A 26,051-nucleotide genomic window follows, 5' to 3' on the forward strand; every position below is an offset into this window, starting at 1 on the left:
GGGCGAAGTGTACTTTGTTTTTTCCACGACTGTTAATGGTTGTCACAGCTGTTTCATGTAATATGGTATTTATATGCAGTAAATTTGTTTGAATTTTCATTCTAAGTTAGAGGGCTTTTTCCTTTTATTTAGAGGGGAAACAAAATCTTTGGTTCACTAATGTCAAGAGCGATATCTGGTGGTCATTTCAGAGTATTTCATGTAACGTCGGTGTGTCCCTGGTTTCTTTTTCTTTTTTTAAGTGTCATATTTTTTTACTACCCTAAATCTTTTTTCTATGTAGAAAACACTTGTTCTATTTTCGTGAATAGTAGCTATGTAATATCCTCAAATGTTCTCAATAATATAAATTGTATTTTTGTGAGGTCTTGCGTACATGTATTTTCCGAACTTGGCAAAAGGGGGACTTTGTGTATACAGTACTGTATCCGCAGAAATTATGAAAAGACTAATTTTTGTTTTTGAATTATTTTATTTATTTGATTCTCGTTAAATAAAAACTTGTCGTTTGTAGCTCTCACGCTTGCTTAATTCTTTTTAATTTGTTTTAAAAGTAGTAGGACAAGTAGTTATGTATTAAAGATATCTATTATGTGATTGCGCATGCGTACATGCGTTTTCCTGGCGAAGGGGTGCTTTGAGTAGTATACGGAAGTGGCGAAATTTCCACGGAAATATTAAAAGACTCAAGTTTGTATTTCGGAATTATATTGATTTGAATTGAGATAAAAAAAACTTGTCGTTTTTAGTTCTCACTCTTGTTTGATTCAATTAAAAAGTAGCTATGTATTATTTTGATGATTTTTTGTTGTTGTGTTTGCGCATGCGTACGTGCGCTTTCTCGTAGAGGCGAAGGTTTGCTTTGTTTGTTTGCGGGAATTGGAGATTTGTTCAGCAAAAGACAGGACAAATGTCTATTTGATCGAATATAATTTTTATGACTCTGTTGTGTCGCCATGCGTGTATATCTCGCGACGACCAGAAGGAAGAAGAAAACCATTTGAATGGAAATTCCCAGAGTGCATTGCGACTCCAACCTACTATCACTGTTATGCCTTCAACACATTGAAAACTGAACACTGCTTGTAACTGTGTTAATACACTGTCGTATGGTGCGTTTGTTTTGCTGTTCATTGACGTCCTTGTTACAATTTCAATTGACCGTCACTATATCAGATAGGCTCAGTAATGATAAATTTGAAATATACAAACAAATAATTTAGCTTTGCGCAGTGGCAGTATCGTAGCCTATGAGGTTTATCCGAGGCGCGATTATTGCTAGTTGAAAACTTTACCCAATACCCCGCCTTGACGACTTGAAATATAGTCGGCTATGGCAATTTTTGACGGTCTCTACGGAGACTAATAACGCTGTTACCAAAAAGTATCAAGCACAGCAGGATTCTCCGATCCTCGCCGTTCAAAGCTCGTATTTGTCCCACGTGAGACGTAGAATATTGGTTTTCATTAAGATGTCATGTTGACTATTAACTATTATATATTCAGTTCTCTACACAGGTTTTGTTGGTTATCTTAGTAAATCCCATAATGCATTGCGGTCGACGAGTTTTCTTGTATAAATTGGAGCCTTTAAAACGTGTGCAAAAAAGTTGCATTACGAAACAAGTGATGATGCATTTAAACTTTCCATCGGAATGTCTTAGTACCTTTGTTTCAAATGGCGTTGGAAAGACCGTCTTTGTGGGGAGTTGGGTGGGCGATGACGTGGTTTCTGGTTCATATATTTAATTATCTTTGCGCAGTGGCAGTATCGTAGCCTATGAGGTTTATCCGAGGCGCGATTATTGCTAGTTGAAAACTTTACCCAATACCCCGCCTTGACGACTTGAAATATAGTCGGCTATGGCAATTTTTGACAGTCTCTACAGAGACTAATTTTGTCTGTAATAGTAATCTTCTATAAAATTAATCATATTCGCCGATTCTTGTTGAGCATTGCTTAGTAAGGGTTCGTACTCATCCCACGTCAGACATTTTGTGTCATTTGATTATCTTTGAATTGGCTTGTTGACTAGTACTCACCGTTATATCAATAATATCGTAAGTATACCAGGTACTCCTAATTTAAATTATCAACTAGTCATTAGAGAGGCTTGTACCCATCCTGCGTGAGAAATATTGTGACTGTTGATTATCTTTAAATTGGCTTGTTGACTAGTACTCACTGTTATATCAATAATATCGTAAGTATACCAGGTACTCCTAATTTAATTTATCAACTAGTCGTAAGAGGCGTGTACGATCAACGAGTTTCTGTATGTTTTGGAGCCTTTAAAACGTGTGCAAAAAAGTTGCATTACAAAACAAGTGATGATGCATTTAAACTTTCCATCGGAATGTCTTAGTACCTTTGTTTCAAATGGCGTTGGAAAGACCGTCTTTGTGGGGAGTTGGGTGGGCGATGACTTGGTTTCTGGTATGTTTACAGAATTATCTTTGCGCAGTGGCAGTATTGTAGCCTATGAGGTTTATCCGAAAAATGTGAATATGCTTGATGGCTGTGTTTTGCTGCTGTTGGTGTCGGTGGATTTGTTCAGACCGAGGACAATCGACTTTGGCCTGGACGGATCCATTGACACTAACAAAGATGTTATATAATGAAATTGTGAATATGTTTGATTTTCGAGAAGGTTTGTTCAAACCTCACTTTGTGTTTGCTGTTAAAAACGTAATATTGGAATATAATATTGTGAATGTGCTTAATTGCTGTTGAGATTGTCATGATTGTTTTCTGTTTTTAGTGTCAATAAATTTGTTCAAACCAAAAAAAAAATCCGAGGCGCGATTATTGCTAGTTGAAAACTTTACCCAATACCCCGCCTTGACGATTTGAAATATAGTCGGCTATGGCAATTTTTGACAGTCTCTACAGAGACTAATTTTATCTGTAATAGTAATCTTCTATAAAATTAACAATGTTCGGCGATTCTTGTTGAGCATTGCTTAGTAAGGGTTCGTACTCATCCCACGTCAGACATTTTGTGTCATTTGATTATCTTTGAATTGGCTTGTTGACTAGTACTCACCGTTATATCAATAATATCGTAAGTATACCAGGTACTCCTAATTTAAATTATCAACTAGTCATTAGAGAGGCTTGTACTAATCCTGCGTGAGAGATATTGTGACTGTTGATTATCTTTAAATTGGCTTGTTGACTAGTACTCACTGTTATATCAATAAAATCGTAAGTATACCAGGTACTCCTAATTTAATTTATCAACTAGTCATAAGAGGCGTGTACGATCAACGAGTTTCTGTATGTTTTGGAGCCTTTAAAACGTGTGCAAAAAAGTTGCGTTACAAAACAAGTGATGATGCATTTAAACTTTTCATCGGAATGTCTTAGTACCTTTGTTTCAAATGGCGTTGGAAAGACCGTCTTTGTGGGGAGTTGGGTGGGCGATGACTTGGTTTCTGGTATGATAATATAATTATCTTTGCGTAGTGGCAGTATTGTAGCCTATGAGGTTTATCCGAGGCGCGATTATTGCTAGTTGAAAACTTTACCCAATACCCCGCCTTGACGACTTGAAATATGATAGATAGATAGATAGATAGATAGATACTTTATTCATCCCCAAAGGGAAATTCACTTTTCCAGCAGCATCCCTAAGCTGAGAACAATCAAAAATAACATATGGTCGGCTATGGCAATTTTTGACAGTCTCTACAGAGACTAATTTTGTCTGTAATAGTAATCTTCTATAAAATTAATCATATTCGCCGATTCTTGTTGAGCATTGCTTAGTAAGGGTTCGTACTCATCCCACGTCAGACATTTTGTGTCATTTGATTATCTTTAAATTGGCTTGTTGACTAGTACTCATCGTTATATCAATAATATCGTAAGTATACCAGGTACTCCTAATTTAAATTATCAACTAGTCATTAGAGAGGCTTGTACTCATCCTGCGTGAGAGATATTGTGACTGTTGATTATCTTTAAATTGGCTTGTTGACTAGTACTCACTGTTATATCAATAAAATCGTAAGTATACCAGGTACTCCTAATTTAATTTATCAACTACTCATAAGAGGCGTGTACGATCAACGAGTTTCTGTATGTTTTGGAGCCTTTAAAACGTGTGCAAAAAAGTTGAGTTACGAAACAAGTGATGATGCATTTTAACTTTCCATCGGAATGTCTTAGTACCTTTGTTTCAAATGGCGTTGGAAAGACCGTCTTTGTGGGGAGTTGGGTGGGCGATGACGTGGTTTCTGGTTTATATATTTAATTAGCTTTGCACAGTGGCAGTATCGTAGCCTATGAGGTTTATCCGAGGCGCGATTATTGCTAGTTGAAAACTTAACCCAATACCCCGCCTTGATGACTTGAAATATAGTCATCTATGGCAATTTTTGACAGTCTCTACGGAGACTAATTTTCTGTGTAACAGTAACCTTCTATATTATTAATCAAATTCGCCCATTATTGTTGAGCATTGCTTAGTAAGGGTTCGTACTCATCCCATGTCAGACATTTTGTGTCATTTGATTATCTTTGAATTGGCTTGTTGACTAGTACTCACCGTTATATCAATAATATCGTAAGTATACCAGGTACTCCTAATTTAAATTATCAACTAGTCATTAGAGAGGCTTGTACTAATCCTGCGTGAGAGATATTGTGACTGTTGATTCTTTAAATTGGCTTGTTGACTAGTACTCACTGTTATATCAATAAAATCGTAAGTATACCAGGTACTCCTAATTTAATTTATCAACTAGTCATAAGAGGCGTGTACGATCAACGAGTTTCTGTATGTTTTGGAGCCTTTAAAACGTGTGCAAAAAAGTTGCGTTACAAAACAAGTGATGATGCATTTAAACTTTCCATCGGAATGTCTTAGTACCTTTGTTTCAAATGGCGTTGGAAAGACCGTCTTTGTGGGGAGTTGGGTGGGCGATGACTTGGTTTCTGGTATGTTTTTATAATTATTTTTGCGCAGTGGCAGTATCGTAGCCTATGAGGTTTATTCGAGGCGCGATTATTGCTAGTTGAAAACTTAACTTAACCCAATACCCCGCCTTGACGACTTGAAATATAGTCATCTATGGCAATTTTTGACAGTCTCTACGGAGACTAATTTTCTGTGTAACAGTAACCTTCTATATAATTAATCAAATTCGCCCATTATTGTTGAGCATTGCTTAGTAAGGGTTCGTACTCATCCCATGTCAGACATTTTGTGTCTTGACGACTTGAAATATAACTTGAAATATAGTCGGCTATGGCAATTTTTGACAGTCTCTACAGAGACTAATATTATCTGTAATAGTAATCTTCTATAAAATTAATCATATTCGCCGATTCTTGTTGAGCATTGCAAAAAAGTTGAGTTACGAAACAAGTGATGATGCATTTAAACTTTCCATCGGAATGTCTTAGTACCTTTGTTTCAAATGGCGTTGGAAAGACCGTCTTTGTGGGGAGTTGGGTGGGCGATGACTTGGTTTCTGGTATGTTTATATAATTATCTTTGCGCAGTGGCAGTATCGTAGCCTATGAGGTTTATCCGAGGCGCGATTATTGCTAGTTGAAAACTTTACCCAATACCCCGCCTTGACGACTTGAAATATAGTCGGCTATGGCAATTTTTGACAGTCTCTACAGAGACTAATTTTGTCTGTAATAGTAATCTTCTATAAAATTAATCATATTCGCCGATTCTTGTTGAGCATTGCTTAGTAAGGGTTCGTACTCATCCCACGTCAGACATTTTGTGTCATTTGATTATCTTTGAATTGGCTTGTTGACTAGTACTCACCGTTATATCAATAATATCGTAAGTATACCAGGTACTCCTAATTTAAATTATCAACTAGTCATTAGAGAGGCTTGTACCCATCCTGCGTGAGAAATATTGTGACTGTTGATTATCTTTAAATTGGCTTGTTGACTAGTACTCACTGTTATATCAATAATATCGTAAGTATACCAGGTACTCCTAATTTAATTTATCAACTAGTCGTAAGAGGCGTGTACGATCAACGAGTTTCTGTATGTTTTGGAGCCTTTAAAACGTGTGCAAAAAAGTTGCATTACAAAACAAGTGATGATGCATTTAAACTTTCCATCGGAATGTCTTAGTACCTTTGTTTCAAATGGCGTTGGAAAGACCGTCTTTGTGGGGAGTTGGGTGGGCGATGACTTGGTTTCTGGTATGTTTACAGAATTATCTTTGCGCAGTGGCAGTATTGTAGCCTATGAGGTTTATCCGAAAAATGTGAATATGCTTGATGGCTGTGTTTTGCTGCTGTTGGTGTCGGTGGATTTGTTCAGACCGAGGACAATCGACTTTGGCCTGGACGGATCCATTGACACTAACAAAGATGTTATATAATGAAATTGTGAATATGTTTGATTTTCGAGAAGGTTTGTTCAAACCTCACTTTGTGTTTGCTGTTAAAAACGTAATATTGGAATATAATATTGTGAATGTGCTTAATTGCTGTTGAGATTGTCATGATTGTTTTCTGTTTTTAGTGTCAATAAATTTGTTCAAACCAAAAAAAAAATCCGAGGCGCGATTATTGCTAGTTGAAAACTTTACCCAATACCCCGCCTTGACGATTTGAAATATAGTCGGCTATGGCAATTTTTGACAGTCTCTACAGAGACTAATTTTATCTGTAATAGTAATCTTCTATAAAATTAACAATGTTCGGCGATTCTTGTTGAGCATTGCTTAGTAAGGGTTCGTACTCATCCCACGTCAGACATTTTGTGTCATTTGATTATCTTTGAATTGGCTTGTTGACTAGTACTCACCGTTATATCAATAATATCGTAAGTATACCAGGTACTCCTAATTTAAATTATCAACTAGTCATTAGAGAGGCTTGTACTCATCCTGCGTGAGAGATATTGTGACTGTTGATTATCTTTAAATTGGCTTGTTGACTAGTACTCACTGTTATATCAATAAAATCGTAAGTATACCAGGTACTCCTAATTTAATTTATCAACTAGTCATAAGAGGCGTGTACGATCAACGAGTTTCTGTATGTTTTGGAGCCTTTAAAACGTGTGCAAAAAAGTTGCGTTACAAAACAAGTGATGATGCATTTAAACTTTTCATCGGAATGTCTTAGTACCTTTGTTTCAAATGGCGTTGGAAAGACCGTCTTTGTGGGGAGTTGGGTGGGCGATGACTTGGTTTCTGGTATGTTTATATAATTATCTTTGCGTAGTGGCAGTATTGTAGCCTATGAGGTTTATCCGAGGCGCGATTATTGCTAGTTGAAAACTTTACCCAATACCCCGCCTTGACGACTTGAAATATGATAGATAGATAGATAGATAGATAGATAGATACTTTATTCATCCCCGAAGGGAAATTCACTTTTCCAGCAGCATCCCTAAGCTGAGAACAATCGAAAATAACATATGGTCGGCTATGGCAATTTTTGACAGTCTCTACAGAGACTAATTTTGTCTGTAATAGTAATCTTCTATAAAATTAATCATATTCGCCGATTCTTGTTGAGCATTGCTTAGTAAGGGTTCGTACTCATCCCACGTCAGACATTTTGTGTCATTTGATTATCTTTAAATTGGCTTGTTGACTAGTACTCATCGTTATATCAATAATATCGTAAGTATACCAGGTACTCCTAATTTAAATTATCAACTAGTCATAAGAGAGGCTTGTACTCATCCTGCGTGAGAGATATTGTGACTGTTGATTATCTTTAAATTGGCTTGTTGACTAGTACTCACTGTTATATCAATAAAATCGTAAGTATACCAGGTACTCCTAATTTAATTTATCAACTAGTCATAAGAGGCGTGTACGATCAACGAGTTTCTGTATGTTTTGGAGCCTTTAACACGTGTGCAAAAAAGTTGAGTTACGAAACAAGTGATGATGCATTTTAACTTTCCATCGGAATGTCTTAGTACCTTTGTTTCAAATGGCGTTGGAAAGACCGTCTTTGTGGGGAGTTGGGTGGGCGATGACGTGGTTTCTGGTTTATATATTTAATTAGCTTTGCACAGTGGCAGTATCGTAGCCTATGAGGTTTATCCGAGGCGCGATTATTGCTAGTTGAAAACTTAACCCAATACCCCGCCTTGATGACTTGAAATATAGTCATCTATGGCAATTTTTGACAGTCTCTATGGAGACTAATTTTCTGTGTAACAGTAACCTTCTATATTATTAATCAAATTCGCCCATTATTGTTGAGCATTGCTTAGTAAGGGTTCGTACTCATCCCATGTCAGACATTTTGTGTCATTTGATTATCTTTGAATTGGCTTGTTGACTAGTACTCACCGTTATATCAATAATATCGTAAGTATACCAGGTACTCCTAATTTAAATTATCAACTAGTCATTAGAGAGGCTTGTACTAATCCTGCGTGAGAGATATTGTGACTGTTGATTCTTTAAATTGGCTTGTTGACTAGTACTCACTGTTATATCAATAAAATCGTAAGTATACCAGGTACTCCTAATTTAATTTATCAACTAGTCATAAGAGGCGTGTACGATCAACGAGTTTCTGTATGTTTTGGAGCCTTTAAAACGTGTGCAAAAAAGTTGCGTTACAAAACAAGTGATGATGCATTTAAACTTTCCATCGGAATGTCTTAGTACCTTTGTTTCAAATGGCGTTGGAAAGACCGTCTTTGTGGGGAGTTGGGTGGGCGATGACTTGGTTTCTGGTATGTTTATATAATTATCTTTGCGCAGTGGCAGTATTGTAGCTTATGAGGTTTATCCGAGGCGCGATTATTGCTAGTTGAAAACTTTACCCAATACCCCGCCTTGACGACTTGAAATATAGTCGGCTATGGCAATTTTTGACAGTCTCTACAGAGACTAATTTTGTCTGTAATAGTAATCTTCTATAAAATTAATCATATTCGCCGATTCTTGTTGAGCATTGCTTAGTAAGGGTTCGTACTCATCCCACGTCAGACATTTTGTGTCATTTGATTATCTTTGAATTGGCTTGTTGACTAGTACTCACCGTTATATCAATAATATCGTAAGTATACCAGGTACTCCTAATTTAAATTATCAACTAGTCATTAGAGAGGCTTGTACTCATCCTGCGTGAGAGATATTGTGACTGTTGATTATCTTTAAATTGGCTTGTTGACTAGTACTCACTGTTATATCAATATAATCGTAAGTATACCAGGTACTCCTAATTTAATTTATCAACTAGTCATAAGAGGCGTGTACGATCAACGAGTTTCTGTATGTTTTGGAGCCTTTAAAACGTGTGCAAAAAAGTTGAGTTACGAAACAAGTGATGATGCATTTAAACTTTCCATCGGAATGTCTTAGTACCTTTGTTTCAAATGGCGTTGGAAAGACCGTCTTTGTGGGGAGTTGGGTGGGCGATGACGTGGTTTCTGGTTTATATATTTAATTAGCTTTGCGCAGTGGCAGTATCGTAGCCTATGAGGTTTATCCGAGGCGCGATTATTGCTAGTTGAAAACTTAACCCAATACCCCGCCTTGACGACTTGAAATATAGTCATCTATGGCAATTTTTGACAGTCTCTACGGAGACTAATTTTCTGTGTAACAGTAACCTTCTATCTAATTAATCAAATTCGCCCATTATTGTTGAGCATTGCTTAGTAAGGGTTCGTATTCATCCCATGTCAGACATTTTGTGTCATTTGATTATCTTTGAATTGGCTTGTTGACTAGTACTCACCGTTATATCAATAATATCGTAAGTATACCAGGTACTCCTAATTTAAATTATCAACTAGTCATTAGAGAGGCTTGTACTAATCCTGCGTGAGAGATATTGTGACTGTTGATTATCTTTAAATTGGCTTGTTGACTAGTACTCACTGTTATATCAATAAAATCGTAAGTATACCAGGTACTCCTAATTTAATTTATCAACTAGTCATAAGAGGCGTGTACGATCAACGAGTTTCTGTATGTTTTGGAGCCTTTAAAACGTGTGCAAAAAAGTTGCGTTACAAAACAAGTGATGATGCATTTAAACTTTCCATCGGAATGTCTTAGTACCTTTGTTTCAAATGGCGTTGGAAAGACCGTCTTTGTGGGGAGTTGGGTGGGCGATGACTTGGTTTCTGGTATGTTTATATAATTATCTTTGCGCAGTGGCAGTATTGTAGCCTATGAGGTTTATCCGAGGCGCGATTATTGCTAGTTGAAAACTTTACCCAATACCCCGCCTTGACGACTTGAAATATAGTCGGCTATGGCAATTTTTGACAGTCTCTACAGAGACTAATTTTGTCTGTAATAGTAATCTTCTATAAAATTAATCATATTCGCCGATTCTTGTTGAGCATTGCTTAGTAAGGGTTCGTACTCATCCCACGTCAGACATTTTGTGTCATTTGATTATCTTTGAATTGGCTTGTTGACTAGTACTCATCGTTATATCAATAATATCGTAAGTATACCAGGTACTCCTAATTTAAATTATCAACTAGTCATTAGAGAGGCTTGTACTCATCCTGCGTGAGAGATATTGTGACTGTTGATTATCTTTAAATTGGCTTGTTGACTAGTACTCACTGTTATATCAATAAAATCGTAAGTATACCAGGTACTCCTAATTTAATTTATCAACTAGTCATAAGAGGCGTGTACGATCAACGAGTTTCTGTATGTTTTGGAGCCTTTAAAACGTGTGCAAAAAAGTTGAGTTACGAAACAAGTGATGATGCATTTAAACTTTCCATCGGAATGTCTTAGTACCTTTGTTTCAAATGGCGTTGGAAAGACCGTCTTTGTGGGGAGTTGGGTGGGCGATGACTTGGTTTCTGGTATGTTTATATAATTATCTTTGCGCAGTGGCAGTATCGTAGCCTATGAGGTTTATCTGAGGCGCGGTTATTGCTAGTTGAAAACTTTACCCAATACCCCGCCTTGACGACTTGAAATATAGTCGGCTATGGCAATTTTTGACAGTCTCTACAGAGACTAATATTATCTGTAATAGTAATCTTCTATAAAATTAATCATATTCGCCGATTCTTGTTGAGCATTGCTTAGTAAGGGTTCGTACTCATCCCACGTCAGACATTTTGTGTCATTTGATTATCTTTGAATTGGCTTGTTGACTAGTACTCACCGTTATATCAATAATATCGTAAGTATACCAGGTACTCCTAATTTAAATTATCAACTAGTCATTAGAGAGGCTTGTACTCATCCTGCGTGAGAGATATTGTGACTGTTGATTATCTTTAAATTGGCTTGTTGACTAGTACTCACTGTTATATCAATATAATCGTAAGTATACCAGGTACTCCTAATTTAATTTATCAACTAGTCATAAGAGGCGTGTACGATCAACGAGTTTCTGTATGTTTTGGAGCCTTTAAAACGTGTGCAAAAAAGTTGAGTTACGAAACAAGTGATGATGCATTTAAACTTTCCATCGGAATGTCTTAGTACCTTTGTTTCAAATGGCGTTGGAAAGACCGTCTTTGTGGGGAGTTGGGTGGGCGATGACGTGGTTTCTGGTTTATATATTTAATTAGCTTTGCGCAGTGGCAGTATCGTAGCCTATGAGGTTTATCTGAGGCGCGATTATTGCTAGTTGAAAACTTAACCCAATACCCCGCCTTGACGACTTGAAATATAGTCATCTATGGCAATTTTTGACAGTCTCTACGGAGACTAATTTTCTGTGTAACAGTAACCTTCTATCTAATTAATCAAATTCGCCCATTATTGTTGAGCATTGCTTAGTAAGGGTTCGTATTCATCCCATGTCAGACATTTTGTGTCATTTGATTATCTTTGAATTGGCTTGTTGACTAGTACTCACCGTTATATCAATAATATCGTAAGTATACCAGGTACTCCTAATTTAAATTATCAACTAGTCATTAGAGAGGCTTGTACTAATCCTGCGTGAGAGATATTGTGACTGTTGATTATCTTTAAATTGGCTTGTTGACTAGTACTCACTGTTATATCAATAAAATCGTAAGTATACCAGGTACTCCTAATTTAATTTATCAACTAGTCATAAGAGGCGTGTACGATCAACGAGTTTCTGTATGTTTTGGAGCCTTTAAAACGTGTGCAAAAAAGTTGCGTTACAAAACAAGTGATGATGCATTTAAACTTTCCATCGGAATGTCTTAGTACCTTTGTTTCAAATGGCGTTGGAAAGACCGTCTTTGTGGGGAGTTGGGTGGGCGATGACTTGGTTTCTGGTATGTTTATATAATTATCTTTGCGCAGTGGCAGTATTGTAGCCTATGAGGTTTATCCGAGGCGCGATTATTGCTAGTTGAAAACTTTACCCAATACCCCGCCTTGACGACTTGAAATATAGTCGGCTATGGCAATTTTTGACAGTCTCTACAGAGACTAATTTTGTCTGTAATAGTAATCTTCTATAAAATTAATCATATTCGCCGATTCTTGTTGAGCATTGCTTAGTAAGGGTTCGTACTCATCCCACGTCAGACATTTTGTGTCATTTGATTATCTTTGAATTGGCTTGTTGACTAGTACTCATCGTTATATCAATAATATCGTAAGTATACCAGGTACTCCTAATTTAAATTATCAACTAGTCATTAGAGAGGCTTGTACTCATCCTGCGTGAGAGATATTGTGACTGTTGATTATCTTTAAATTGGCTTGTTGACTAGTACTCACTGTTATATCAATAAAATCGTAAGTATACCAGGTACTCCTAATTTAATTTATCAACTAGTCATAAGAGGCGTGTACGATCAACGAGTTTCTGTATGTTTTGGAGCCTTTAAAACGTGTGCAAAAAAGTTGAGTTACGAAACAAGTGATGATGCATTTAAACTTTCCATCGGAATGTCTTAGTACCTTTGTTTCAAATTGCGTTGGAAAGACCGTCTTTGTGGGGAGTTGGGTGGGCGATGACTTGGTTTCTGGTGTGTTTATATAATTATTTTTGCGCAGTGGCAGTATCGTAGCCTATGAGGTTTATCCGAGGCGCGATTATTGCTAGTTGAAAACTTTACCCAATACGCCGCCTTGACGACTTGAAATATAGTCGGCTATGGCAATTTTTGACAGTCTCTACGGAGACTAATTTTCTGTGTAACAGTTACCTTCTATTTAATAAATCAAATTCGCCCATTATTGTTGAGCATTGCTTAGTAAGGGTTCGTACTCATCCCACGTCAGACATTTTGTGTCATTTGATTATCTTTGAATTGGCTTGTTGACTAGTACTCACCGTTATATCAATAATATCGTAAGTATACCAGGTACTCCTAATTTAAATTATCAACTAGTCATTAGAGAGGCTTGTACTAATCCTGCGTGAGAGATATTGTGACTGTTGATTATCTTTAAAATGGCTTGTTGACTAGTACTCACTGTTAGGGCCCGGTCACACAGACATTTGCGGCTGAATGACGGCCAGAAATTTCTGCCTTTGAGGCGGATGCTATTGGAAGTATTGAGCTCGCCTTTGAAACGTTATAAAGCTGTGCTTAACTCGAGTTCCGGAATTCGCGCGCGGGTAGCAACACAAATTACTTTTGCCCTACTCAATTCTCCAGAGCGCGGGTAGACAGCCTTAAACGAGTGTAGTGAGGCTTAAATACAGCCAGAAATATATGGTCGTGAAGCAGATGCCGCTGGGGCGTCAAAAGATGTTTAGAGCCCGCAATATAGACGAGATAGAGCTGTGCTTTACTCGCGGTCGCAAATTTTCACGTGGTTGGGCGCGTTCAAAACTTTTGAGCAGCTCAAAAGTTTGAGCACGTGTTTAAAACGCGTGCCGCACACGTGGTCAACACGAGTTAATGACGCGGAAATGAAGTGCTATGGTCGCAGCCAGGGCGCAGTTACACTTGGGTAGGACGGGAAATTCCAGCGGGTAATCGTGGGTGGAGCATGGTAATAGCATGTTCTGTGCCTGTGTCGCTGTGTTATTACGTGAAATTAGCGTGTTACGCATGTGACAGTCAAACGCCTTTCTCTGCGTATAAACAGCGCAAATGCCGAGCGTGCTCGTGACGTCAAAGGGGTGAACATGGAACATCCCCGTCAGCGTAGTTTCTCTTCATTTCGAATAAATCATTTGGTGCATCCATAATGACCGTAACAAGGCTTTAAAGCTAGGACCTTAACTTTGCCTTTTGGCTGAGATTACGAATCCCAGCTGTTAAGCCTTAATACACATTATGATTCGGATCGATAATGAACAATGAGAAAAGCAGACTCAAAATCCTTAAGCCCCACCCCCCTCTCCGCTAACGTAACAACTTCGTCTCAATCCATTTTTACAACTTAACGTATCTTTTCACGGTAATAAAATTAAAATGATGCCATAGCTTGAAATCTCGATCCTCACAAGACTGTGATTTTTTCTTCAAAATTATTCTACAGACCGGTTCCAAGATTAGCGTTTTCCCGCTACTTCAACCACGTTTACATCGTCCTATCTCACATTTAAGTGTAACGGGTGTAATAATAACTTTTGTTTTATTGAAATTCCTGCTGAAATATGTGTATAGTTTTTGGTAAATGTCCTGCAATGATGAGTCCAACAGTGCCATCTGCTGGTATGGGGTGGGGTTTGGTTTTGGCTTCTAACATGTGACCAGGAGGAGGGGTTTGTTGTTAGTCTTACGAGAGAGAACTACAAAGAGATCAAAGAGATCAAAGCCAGCAGAAAAAGCTAATGTTGTGACTCATCCATTTGCAGAACTGTAATAATAAAAACCTCATCATCCAGTCCAGCGTGAATGTGGATCTTTGGTGGGACACGTACAACGCGGTTACATTGGTGCCGTGACCCGTGACTTCTATCAAACTCGCCGAACTGAGGACTGTCCTACCTGCCACATGAGCTCACAGTATTTGAAATTTTAGTTACATGAGCGATATTGTTTAGCTCATTACAGTGCAGTGTCACAGTGATACGAAGGCTGCTGATTTATTTTGTGATTTTGACTTATTTACATTTTTTTCTGTTAATCTTTGAAACATGTTTAATCAGAGCAATGTGTTAGCTCCACAATTTCACACACCTATTCACTTTGGCAGGGGCAGGGGCATGTTTACCCCCATCCCCTCTGATAATAGTTCTACCCCAGGTGGTGCTACACATAGAGTAGAGGCAAATTCCAGTGTGAGCACCCATAATGCAGCTGACCAACATGCTAGCCTACCTTCACCTCAGGTCAGACCCACATCTACGGCAAATTCCACAAGTGAAATTTCTGAGGGTTTAGCTGATCACATGACAAATATTATTCAGGTGATAGGACATAAATTGGCTGTTAGCATATTCTCAAATATACAGTCACATAATATAGTAGCTCCTAACGCTGCTGCCACACAAGATGTAGCAAACAGATTGAGTCAGGTGGTTACGCAGAGAAAGGTTAAGGAACCGCCGTCATTCATTGGGGATGGCTCAGACTCAATAACAATACATGAGTGGGAAGATCTAATGAGGACATTTATAAAAAGGAGTAATGTGAGACTTGAAGAGCAAGCAGAGGAAATCCTTTTACATTTGAGAGGAAAAGCTAAAGATGTAGTTAGGTTTAGCATTAGAAACAGTAATATAGACGTCTATACCCGCCCTGACATGATTTATAGTCTTCTCAGGAAATACTTTAGCTGTACCAAGTACTCTGCTGTCCCTTTAGCTGACTTTTATTCAACTTTGCCCAAAGACCAGGAAGACCCCTATGACTACTGGCTGAGACTAAACAGAGCAGCTGACCTTGCCTCTGAGTGCTTGAGAGAGCAGGGCAAAACATTTGACAACCCTGAAATAGAGGTTACTCGCATGTTTATTAGGAACTGCCCATGCAAGGAACTGGCACTCACTTACAGATCAAAAACCATCGAAAAGTGGTCAGCATGTGAGGTACTAGAGGTGCTGAATGAATACCACGCTGAGAAGAGCTACAAAGCAGATTCCCTACAACAACCTGCGAATAGAGCGGAAATTGCCGTACACAAAGCTGAGGTGAACCATGGTCCAACCCTCGTGCACGAGCCACCTCAGACTTCGAGCCCACAGTATGTCTCTCTAACGGACGTTATTAGTATGTTGGAGAAAGTTCTGATACGTGTTACCTCGAACCAGTTTCAAGAGAGAGGGGGAGCTCCAACCAGGCGACCTGGAGCCAGAATAAATGGTTTCACTGCCAAGCCATGTATCATTTGCAAAGAAGTCGAACACAGTGCTCTCTCTCATTGCCGAGACAAAAACCTTTGCTTTCACTGCCATGCCCCAGGGCATTCTCGACGTGATTGTCCAGTGACGAAAGTTGTCCCGCTGCCTCAGGGAAACTAACTGATCTGCGCTTAGGGGAGAACAGTGCAGATCAACTGAGTATACCTCCCACCACTAATGTGAAGCCTGACATGCAAGACAATAAATCAATTTATGAGTTGTATAGCAACAAGATACCTCCATCGAAGAAGCTGATCTTTCAGGGGTTTCAGAGAATAGCGGAGACCGACGAACTGTTTTACACACCTGTACTTGTGCAAGAAGGCCCCACTTTCAGAGCGCTGTTGGACAGCGGGTCGATGGCTTGTACAGTAAGTGAGGACACAGCTAAGTACCTCCTGCAGCAATTCCCTGATATGATGAGTTACACGGCCGATGATTATGTCATTGTAGGCTGCGGTGGACACCAAGTTTCTCCCAGAGATATGTACGACATTCACGTCACAGTTTACGGGTGCCAAATGATAATACCAGTAATGGTGGTGCCAGGCCAGACAGAACAGATGATCCTTGGCAGCAATGCCATCAAATATATTTTGACTCAATTGAAAAGTACTGATGGCTTTTGGAGATTAGTTTCCACTCCTGACAACGGTCTGTCCGATAACCACAGTCAATTCCTGTCAATGCTTTCCAACACAGAGAGATGGAGAGGTGATTGCATTCCAGACAAGGTAGGGACAGTAAAGATCAAGAGTTGCGTGACGCTGAATCCACGGACCGAGTACGTTATTTGGGGCAAGTTACCTGAGTTGGCCGGGGCATCAGCGGGCAGCACAGTGGTCGTTGAGCCAACCCAATCTAAGGCTGCGCCCAGACAAGTCCTTGTCGGACGAGTTGTTACTCCACTCTGGGGAGATGGATGGGTGCCTGTTAAAGTCTTTAATCCCACGGACAGAGTTGTGGTGCTGAGAAAAAACAGGAAAATTGCAGATGTGTCTCCCTGTATCGCAGCGGAAGACCTGCCCAATGCAGAGGAGGTCAAGTGCAACGTGCAGAGTGTACAGAGCAAAGAGGTCCGACCCAGGTCAGAAGAGGACATGATGCGTACATTGGAAGCTCTGGGACTGCAAGACATTGACCTGAAGTCATGTGAGGTTTCGCTGCAGTGTAAAGACAAGCTCCTTCATATCATCGAACAATTCGAGTCAATCTTTTCTCGCCATAAGATGGACTGTGGAGAGGCCAAAGAGTTTGTACATCGTATCCACCTTGTTGATGATAAGCCGTTCCGTCTACCCTACAGACGTATACCACCAAGTCAGTATGAAAAACTGAGCACGACTCTGAACGAGATGGAAGAGAAAGGAATTATTCAGAAGTCGACTAGCGACTATGCATCTGCGCTTGTTCTCATATGTAAGCGGAATGGAGAACTAAGGGTATGTACTGATTTCAGAAGGCTTAATGCAAGAACCATAAAGGATGCCTACCCACTACCGCATCAAGCTGATGCTTTGGCCGCACTTGGGGGAAATGCCTTTTTCTCCACAATGGATCTGACGTCAGGCTACTACAATGTCCCCTTGCACCCTGACAACAAAAAGTACACGGCATTCTCCTTACCATTCGGCCTTCACGAGTACAACCGGCTCCCTCAGGGACTTTGCAACAGCCCAGCAACATTTATGAGGATGATGATGTCAATATTTGGTGATCAGAATTTCATGAGCCTATTATGTTACCTCGACGATCTGATGGTGTTTGCCCCCACAGAGGACGTTGCACTCCAACGCCTGCAGATGGTGTTTACTCGCCTTAAGGAACACAACCTCAAGCTCGCACCCAAAAAGTGTTTTTTCCTCAGACGGACTGTGAAATTTCTTGGGCATGTCATCAGTGAGGATGGAATTCGGACTGACCCCGAGAAAGTGAGAGCGATAAATGACGTACAAGTCGCTGATCTAATGGAGTCGGATGGCAAGACGCCATGCCCTAGTAAAATCAGATCTTTTCTAGGCATGGTGATGTATTTCCAAAGCTTCATTGAAGCATGTTCTGCGAAGGCAAAACCTCTGTTCAGGCTCACATCTGAATCTGGTGACAAGCATAAGCGCAAGAGAGCCCGCAAGAAAGGTCAAGTGAAGCTGACGCCTGCAGATTGGTCCGATGCATGCCAGAACGCCTTTGAAACACTGAAGCACGACCTCGTGACAGGTGTCACTCTGGCCCACCCAGATTTTGATGCGCCGTTTATTCTGGCTGTCGACGCATCCTTTGATGGGATTGGAGCAGTCCTGTCACAGCTGCCACCTGGTGGAAAAGTAGCCAGACCAGTCGCCTTTGCAAGTAAGACGCTCTCTCGCTCCCAGCTCAACTACCCTGCACACAGGCTCGAATTTCTTGCCTTGAAATGGGCGGTATGTGATAAATTCAGCCATTGGTTGAAAGGAAGACACTTTACCACGTGGACCGACAATAACCCACTTACATACATTTTGACCAAACCAAGACTTGATGCGTGTGAACAGCGGTGGGTAGCGAAGCTAGCTGCATACAATTTTGACCTGAAGTACATTCCCGGCCCAAAGAACATCGTAGCCGACGCTCTGAGCCGTGAGCCATTTGTACGGTCATGTGTGGGTCATCGCCTTGTTACCGAGCCCTATACTTCGCTCTTGGACCAAGTCAACGGGGTGAACAACAGTACTGTGCAAGAGGTGTTCAGAGTATCCAACAATTGTCACGCTGTTGTAGACGAGAGTGCTGGGACATCAGACGAGTCAGTAAAAAGGGCAATTCCATCAGGCTCCAATGGTTCTGTGACATCAGAAGAGGTTGCTGCTGTCTTCAGTGCTCAGTCCACTGGTGGCGTGGGTCAAGTGATGGGAACAGATGCCAACTTCAATCTTCTGCAGAAGGGAGATCAGTCAACGGCACTCCCACAGAGTCAGCTTGTTGGTTTACAAGAACAGGACAACACAATAAGCAGAACCATGTACTTTGTGCATAGACACAAGAGACCTACCAGGCGTGAGAGAGCTGTCGAGTCGCCTAGTGTGATGAAACTACTGAAGCATTGGAGCAGACTCACCATACAGAATGGCATGCTCTACAAAATAAGGAAAGATCCTCACATGGCCAAGAAAATCTTCCAGTTTGTGGTGCCTGATTCATTGAAACAGAAAGTCCTTCAAGGTTTACATGACTCAGCAGGTCACCAAGGCCAGAACCGTACTTTGTCTCTGGTGAGGCAACGATTCTTCTGGAATGGCATGGAACGTGATGTTGTGAATTATGTCAAATCCTGTCAGCGCTGTGTAGTAGGGAAAACACCGGAACCACACAACCGTGCACCACTCAAGAACATAGTCACCTCTGAGCCTATGGAGTTGGTCTGTATAGACTTTTGGACTGCTGAGCAAGAGAACAAGTCTGTAGATGTCCTGGTCGTAACTGATCATTTCTCCAAGATGGCGCACGCCTTCCCTTGCAGAAATCAAACCGCCAAACAAGTTGCTCGCCGTCTGTGGCAGGATTTCTTCCTTGTCTATGGTTTCCCACGGCGTATCCACTCTGATCAGGGAGCTAATTTTGAGAGCAAACTGATCAAAGAGCTTCTAGAGATGGCAGGGGTGCAGAAATCCCATACCACTCCGTACCACCCCATGGGAAATGGTATCGCAGAACGATTCAACCGAACATTGGGAGATATGATCAGAACCCTTCCCCCTCAGCCCAAAGCAAAGTGGCCACAAATGCTGCAGCAGCTCACATTCTGCTATAACTGCACAGAGCATGAGACAACAGGGTTTGCACCGTTTTACCTAGTGTTTGGTAGGATCCCTCGTCTCCCTGTCGATGTCATGTTTCAACATGCTAATACCAATGATGCTGTTGTCAGCTACTCTGACTTTGTACGCCATCTGAAGAAAGATCTACATGAAGCTGCTCAAATTGTACAGAGGAATACTCTCAGAGAACAGACTCGTCATGCCAAGCTGTACAACCGTAGGGCCAAAGGATCACCTCTCGTCGTGGGAGACCGGGTGTTGATCGCCAACAGAGGTGTCCCGGGGAAACGCAAAGTTGCAGATAAGTGGGAGTCAACCCCGTATGAAGTCATATCAGTCAAGCCTGATCTCAATGTCTACAGAGTCAAGGATTGTCTGACGGGCAAAGAGAAGGTAGTTCACAGGAATTTGCTGCTCTCTGTTAGCTTCTTGCCCTGTGAGGATGATCTGGCCAGCAAATCTGAACACTCAGAGTCTGACGCTGCTATGCATGGAAGTGATGTATGCCCTGATTTACCTGACGCGGTTGAAGACAGTGATGTCCGTACAGTAAACTGGGTGATACAGGCAGGTGAAGAGCAAGTTCATCCAGAGGTAGAGGATAACTCACTAGACAGCAGATCTGATGCCCAGTCCGAATCTCGCAGTGTTGATACATCATCCAGTCGAGGAAGTCAGCACATCCCCGAACAAGATGTTGACCATACTTCAAGTGACAATACGGAAAGCCCATCACAGTGCTCTGAAAACATGATCCCTTTGGGTATGGGTCTCCCAGACGAGACCCCATTGAACACTGACCATCTGGACGCAGACTCCCCTGATACTGACTGTTTAGACTTGACTGCCCCAGACCTTCAAGCTCAGGTTATTTGTGCTTAACCTAACCGTTATGGTCTTAGGTTCCGCCAGTCCATCAGGCCTCCTAGCCGTCTTATTTGTCAGATGAATGACCAGTTGGTAGGTGACAATTCTCTGTCTGCAATATCTGCTAGTTCCTAGTTTAAGTTCATTAGAGATGCACTTTCAGTTTGAGTAACAAAGCTTGAGTAAGAAACAAGAATTGTGCCTATGTGAGCACTTACAACTACAGGAACAATGTTTGATATTTCAGAGATGTAAACAGGCATCTTTGAGTCTGTGCTTAGTTAGGAGTTTGATCGCCTCCTTTCTTTTCACACTCCTTTTTGGGAGAGTTTTAGAACTGACATGCACTTCAGTTTGTTCCTTGTAATACTGTACCAGTTTTCGTGTTCTCTTTTTCATCAATATTTGCCTTTTTGGCATGTGATTTTTTTTTTCTGTTTAGTGTAGCACTCCCATATTTAGCAGAATTTCAGGGGGGTGTATGTAACGGGTGTAATAATAACTTTTGTTTTATTGAAATTCCTGCTGAAATATGTGTATAGTTTTTGGTAAATGTCCTGCAATGATGAGTCCAACAGTGCCATCTGCTGGTATGGGGTGGGGTTTGGTTTTGGCTTCTAACATGTGACCAGGAGGCGGGGTTTGTTGTTAGTCTTACGAGAGAGAACTACAAAGAGATCAAAGAGATCAAAGCCAGCAGAAAAAGCTAATGTTGTGACTCATCCATTTGCAGAACTGTAATAATAAAAACCTCATCATCCAGTCCAGCGTGAATGTGGATCTTTGGTGGGACACGTACAACGCGGTTACATAAGTAAGGAATGTAATGGCGAATATACAATCAAAACCTCCCCATTTTGCATTTGTTGGACATATAATACAGATTAAACCATTCCGTCATTGATGTTGTTGTGAACGTAATTTGACGGTAGAATCTCCCCCCCTCGCGTGAACGCGCATTCTCCTGCGCTCCCAACGAAAGCGAACGTATTCTATATAAAACGCTTATTAAAACTATAAAGCGAGCTAATTATAATAATTGGGAGATCCTAGTCTATATAACGCGTTTATTTAAACAAAAAATTGCGATCTAATTTTACAAAATGCGTTTGTTAACACGGAAGAAAAAGTCACGTGAGGGGGCGGGCGGTTTGTTTGTTGCGTAGGAGTCGGATTTGACACATCATCGGCTCGGCAGTTTTCATACACGTGGTCTAAACACGGAAATGACGCGATGAGAGGGAGCGGAACAGTCGCCGGCGTCTTTTTTCCGGCCACACCACAGGTCAAAAGCGGGTTGGCCATTTTTGCGCATTTTCCATTGCGGGCAAACACGGGCGCAAAAAAAACCCAAAATTTTAGCCGTCATTCAGCCGCAAATGTCTGTGTGACCGGGCCCTTATATCAATAAAATCGTAAGTATACCAGGTACTCCTAATTTAATTTATCAACTAGTCATAAGAGGCGTGTACGATTAACGAGTTTCTGTATGTTTTGGAGCCTTTAAAACGTGTGCAAAAAAGTTGCGTTACGAAACAAGTGATGATGCATTTAAACTTTCCATCGGAATGTCTTAGTACCTTTGTTTCAAATGGCGTTGGAAAGACCGTATTTGTGGGGGGTTGGGTGGGCGATGACTTGGTTTCTGGTATGTTTATATAATTATCTTTGAGCAGTGGCAGTATCGTAGCCTATTGGGTTTATCCGAGGCGCGATTATTGCTAGTTGAAAACTTTACCCAATACCCCGCCTTGACGACTTGAAATATAGTCGGCTATGGCAATTTTTGACAGTCTCTACAGAGACTAGTTTTATCTGTAATAGTAATCTTCTATAAAATTAATCATATTCGCCGATTCTTGTTGAGCATTGCTTAGTAAGGGTTCGTACTCATCCCACGTCAGACATTTTGTGTCATTTGATTATCTTTGAATTGGCTTGTTGACTAGTACTCACCGTTACATCAATAATATCGTAAGTATACCAGGTACTCCTAATTTAAATTATCAACTAGTCATTAGAGAGGCTTGTACTCATCCTGCGTGAGAGATATTGTGACACTTGATTATCTTTAAATTGGCTTGTTGACTAGTACTCACTGTTATATCAATAAAATCGTAAGTATACCAGGTACTCCTAATTTAATTTATCAACTAGTCATAAGAGGCGTGTACGATCAACGAGTTTCTGTATGTTTTGGAGCCTTCAAACGTGTGCAAAAAAGTTGCGTTACGAAACAAGTGATGATGCATTTAAACTTTCCATCGGAATGTCTTAGTACCTTTGTTTCAAATGGCGTTGGAAAGACCGTCTTTGTGGGGAGTTGGGTGGGCGATGACATGGTTTCTGGTTTATATATTTAATTAGCTTTGCGCAGTGACAGTATCGTAGCCAATGAGGTTTATCCGAGGCGCAATTATTGCTAGTTGAAAACTTAACCCAATACCCCGCCTTGACAACTTGAAATATAGTCGGCTATGGCAATTATTGACAGTCTCTACAGAGACTAATTTTATCTGTAATAGTAATCTTCTATAAAATTAATCATATTCGCCGATTCTTGTTGTGCATTGCTTAGTAAGGGTTCGTACTCATCCCACGTCAGACATTTTGTGTCATTTGATTATCTTTGAATTGGCTTGTTGACTAGTACTCATCGTTATATCAATAAAATCGTAAGTATACCAGGTACTCCTAATTTAATTTATCAACTAGTCATTAGAGGCGTGTACGATCAACGAGTTTCTGTATGTTTTGGAGCCTTTAAAGTGTGTGCAAAAAAGTTGCGTTACGAAACAAGTGATGATGCATTTAACCTTTTCATCGGAATGTCTTAGTACCTTTGTTTCAAATGGCGTTGGAAAGACCGTCTTTGTGGGGAGTTGGGTGGGCGATGACTTGGTTTCTGGTATGTTTATACAATAATCTTTGCGCAGTGGCAGTATTGTAGCCTATGAGGTTTATCCGAGGCGTGATTATTGCTAGTTGAAAACTTAACCCAATACCCCGCCTTGACGATTTGAAATATAGTCGGCTATGGCAATTTTTGACAGTCTCTACAGAGACTAATTTTATCTGTAATAGTAATCTTCTATAAAATTAATCATATTCGCCGATTCTTGTTGAGCATTGCTTAGTAAGGGTTCGTACTCATCCCACGTCAGACATTTTGTGTCATTTGATTATCTTTGAATTGGCTTGTTGACTAGTACTCATTGTTATATCAATAATATCGTAAGTATACCAGGTACTCCTAATTTAAATTATCAACTAGTCATTAGAGAGGCTTGTACTCATCCTGCGTGAGAGATATTGTGACTGTTGATTATCTTTAAATTGGCTTGTTGACTAGTACTCACTGTTATATCAATAAAATCGTAAGTATACCAGGTACTCCTAATTTAATTTATCAACTAGTCATAAGAGGCGTGTACGATCAACGAGTTTCTGTATGTTTTGGAGCCTTTAAAACATGTGCAAAAAAGTTGCGTTACGAAACAAGTGATGATGCATTTAAACTTTCCATCGGAATGTCTTAGTACCTTTGTTTCAAATGGCGTTGGAAAGACCGTCTTTGTGGGGAGTTGGGTGGGCGATGACTTGGTTTCTGGTATGTTTATACAATTATCTTTGCGCAGTGGCAGTATTGTAGCCTATGAGGTTTATCCGAGGCGCGATTATTGCTAGTTGAAAACTTTACCCAATACCCCGCCTTGACGACTTGAAATATAGTTGGCTTTGGCAATTTTTGACATTCTCTAAGGAGACTAATTTTCTGTGTAATAGTAACCTTCTATATAATTACCGTATTTTCCGCACTATATGGCGCACCATGTTATAAGGCGCACCTTCAATGAATGATATATTTTAAAACTTATGCCATACATAAGACGCACCCCATTATAAGGCGCTATAAGTGCATGCTGGTTTAAGATCAGGTAATTGTGCAATTTTGTAATTGTAATCCTGTGCAGTCCTTCGAGACATTTTTGGGATTAAGGGCTATTTACGGTAAATAAATGTGACGACTTGACTACAGTAGAGAATGTAGTTACGTTATGCAACCACTAGATGTTGCCACGCTCAAGGGAATGTCAACAAAATATTCAAAAAGGTCAAACTTTATTAACAAACAAGCTTTCCACAACTCCATTCACTCCCAAAATAAATAAACAGCCGTTTTATTTTCTCTGAGGTAAAGCATTTTCGTGACACATCTTTAACATCTTTGAACAACATCGACATATCATTTTATTTTTTGTCCATTTAGTCAACACGCAAAGAAAAAAACGTCTGATACTGTTATTTTAAATGAAACGTTAGTGCAATCGCAATAAAGTGACACTCGTAATGTGCAAAAACAACGAGTGCAAAGCAATAACATAATAACTGTAAAATGTAAAACGTAAACACACAAAAGAAAAACAAAGATCACTCTATAAGCTCCTCATCGACGAATCCCTCGAATTCTTCTTCTGCTGTGTTCGAATTGACCATATCTCAGTGAATGGGCCATCCAACACGTCCGGTGTTTTTTGTGCCAGCGCTGTTGCCTTCATACGTATAGTTATCGTACTGACACTTCTGCTTGCCGCTCTTTGTTGAACAACCCACTGTTCAAGTGTCTCCTCTAACTCTGGCCATCTTGCTTTATTGCCACGGAAACTTTGTTGAGTTTTCCTTACTTGGCGGAGCTTATCTTCATCCTTTCTCCACTTCCGTACCATCGATTCATTTAAGTTTAACTCTCTCGCTGCCGCTCTATTGCCGTGTTGTGCTGCGTGACTGATCGCTTTGAGTTTAAACTCGGCGTTGTACGCGTGTCTCTTAACAGGAGCCATTTTTTATACAAATGCACGTATGAAAGAGAATCTCGCTCTCTTTTTCTCTCTCTCGCTCTCTCTCTCTGTCAAACGTGACATTCTGAATAATTCTGCGTTTGTTTAAGGTAAATTGTGCTTTACATCTTCACCAGTCAAAACCCTGGATTCAGACAAATACTGTATTTGTTGAATATGAATTAAGCAGTTTAATGGGGTAGCCATTTTGCCACTTAGTAAACAAATACAACACGAGCCCCGGCAACTACCAATCGTTTAATATTTCCCAGTATGCACAGCGCGAAAAATGGAGTCGGCGGCTGTTTCTCGTAGTTGCGAGACCTTGCGAATTTAATATTGAGCCATATATAAGGCGCACTGTGTT

The 26,051-nt window shown here is 40.2% G+C and overlaps 1 protein-coding gene, 19 non-coding genes and 2 pseudogenes across 20 annotated transcripts in view; all 22 read left to right on the forward strand.

Annotated features, from left to right (window-relative positions):
- Positions 1–26,051, forward strand: part of LOC148362980 (uncharacterized) — a 57,451-nt gene that overhangs the window by 624 nt on the left and 30,776 nt on the right. The window lies entirely within an intron of this gene.
- On the forward strand, positions 1,222–1,362 carry LOC148362981 (U4 spliceosomal RNA). The gene has a single exon (XR_015851018.1). It is a non-coding gene; the product is annotated as a U4 spliceosomal RNA (small nuclear RNA).
- Positions 1,752–1,892, forward strand: LOC148362982 (U4 spliceosomal RNA). The gene has a single exon (XR_015851014.1). It is a non-coding gene; the product is annotated as a U4 spliceosomal RNA (small nuclear RNA).
- On the forward strand, positions 2,751–2,896 carry LOC148362983 (U4 spliceosomal RNA). Its single transcript, XR_015851036.1, has one exon. It is a non-coding gene; the product is annotated as a U4 spliceosomal RNA (small nuclear RNA).
- LOC148362984 (U4 spliceosomal RNA) lies at positions 3,458–3,700 on the forward strand (annotated as a pseudogene).
- LOC148362985 (U4 spliceosomal RNA) lies at positions 4,262–4,402 on the forward strand. Its single transcript, XR_015851021.1, has one exon. It is a non-coding gene; the product is annotated as a U4 spliceosomal RNA (small nuclear RNA).
- LOC148362986 (U4 spliceosomal RNA) lies at positions 4,962–5,107 on the forward strand. The gene has a single exon (XR_015851033.1). It is a non-coding gene; the product is annotated as a U4 spliceosomal RNA (small nuclear RNA).
- On the forward strand, positions 5,501–5,641 carry LOC148362987 (U4 spliceosomal RNA). Its single transcript, XR_015851015.1, has one exon. It is a non-coding gene; the product is annotated as a U4 spliceosomal RNA (small nuclear RNA).
- Positions 6,500–6,645, forward strand: LOC148362988 (U4 spliceosomal RNA). The gene has a single exon (XR_015851037.1). It is a non-coding gene; the product is annotated as a U4 spliceosomal RNA (small nuclear RNA).
- Positions 7,207–7,453, forward strand: LOC148362989 (U4 spliceosomal RNA; annotated as a pseudogene).
- On the forward strand, positions 8,015–8,155 carry LOC148362990 (U4 spliceosomal RNA). The gene has a single exon (XR_015851019.1). It is a non-coding gene; the product is annotated as a U4 spliceosomal RNA (small nuclear RNA).
- Positions 8,715–8,855, forward strand: LOC148362991 (U4 spliceosomal RNA). The gene has a single exon (XR_015851024.1). It is a non-coding gene; the product is annotated as a U4 spliceosomal RNA (small nuclear RNA).
- LOC148362992 (U4 spliceosomal RNA) lies at positions 9,417–9,557 on the forward strand. Its single transcript, XR_015851020.1, has one exon. It is a non-coding gene; the product is annotated as a U4 spliceosomal RNA (small nuclear RNA).
- On the forward strand, positions 10,119–10,259 carry LOC148362993 (U4 spliceosomal RNA). The gene has a single exon (XR_015851016.1). It is a non-coding gene; the product is annotated as a U4 spliceosomal RNA (small nuclear RNA).
- Positions 10,821–10,961, forward strand: LOC148362994 (U4 spliceosomal RNA). Its single transcript, XR_015851023.1, has one exon. It is a non-coding gene; the product is annotated as a U4 spliceosomal RNA (small nuclear RNA).
- LOC148362995 (U4 spliceosomal RNA) lies at positions 11,523–11,663 on the forward strand. The gene has a single exon (XR_015851028.1). It is a non-coding gene; the product is annotated as a U4 spliceosomal RNA (small nuclear RNA).
- Positions 12,225–12,365, forward strand: LOC148362996 (U4 spliceosomal RNA). The gene has a single exon (XR_015851017.1). It is a non-coding gene; the product is annotated as a U4 spliceosomal RNA (small nuclear RNA).
- Positions 12,927–13,067, forward strand: LOC148362997 (U4 spliceosomal RNA). Its single transcript, XR_015851022.1, has one exon. It is a non-coding gene; the product is annotated as a U4 spliceosomal RNA (small nuclear RNA).
- Positions 22,511–22,651, forward strand: LOC148362998 (U4 spliceosomal RNA). Its single transcript, XR_015851031.1, has one exon. It is a non-coding gene; the product is annotated as a U4 spliceosomal RNA (small nuclear RNA).
- Positions 23,212–23,352, forward strand: LOC148362999 (U4 spliceosomal RNA). The gene has a single exon (XR_015851032.1). It is a non-coding gene; the product is annotated as a U4 spliceosomal RNA (small nuclear RNA).
- LOC148363000 (U4 spliceosomal RNA) lies at positions 23,771–23,911 on the forward strand. The gene has a single exon (XR_015851029.1). It is a non-coding gene; the product is annotated as a U4 spliceosomal RNA (small nuclear RNA).
- On the forward strand, positions 24,473–24,613 carry LOC148363001 (U4 spliceosomal RNA). The gene has a single exon (XR_015851025.1). It is a non-coding gene; the product is annotated as a U4 spliceosomal RNA (small nuclear RNA).

Source organism: Urocampus carinirostris, chromosome 7, assembly GCF_059441175.1.
Source record: "Urocampus carinirostris isolate Australia breed hairy pipefish chromosome 7, RoL_Ucar_1.0, whole genome shotgun sequence".
Lineage (NCBI taxonomy): Eukaryota > Metazoa > Chordata > Actinopteri > Syngnathiformes > Syngnathidae > Urocampus > Urocampus carinirostris.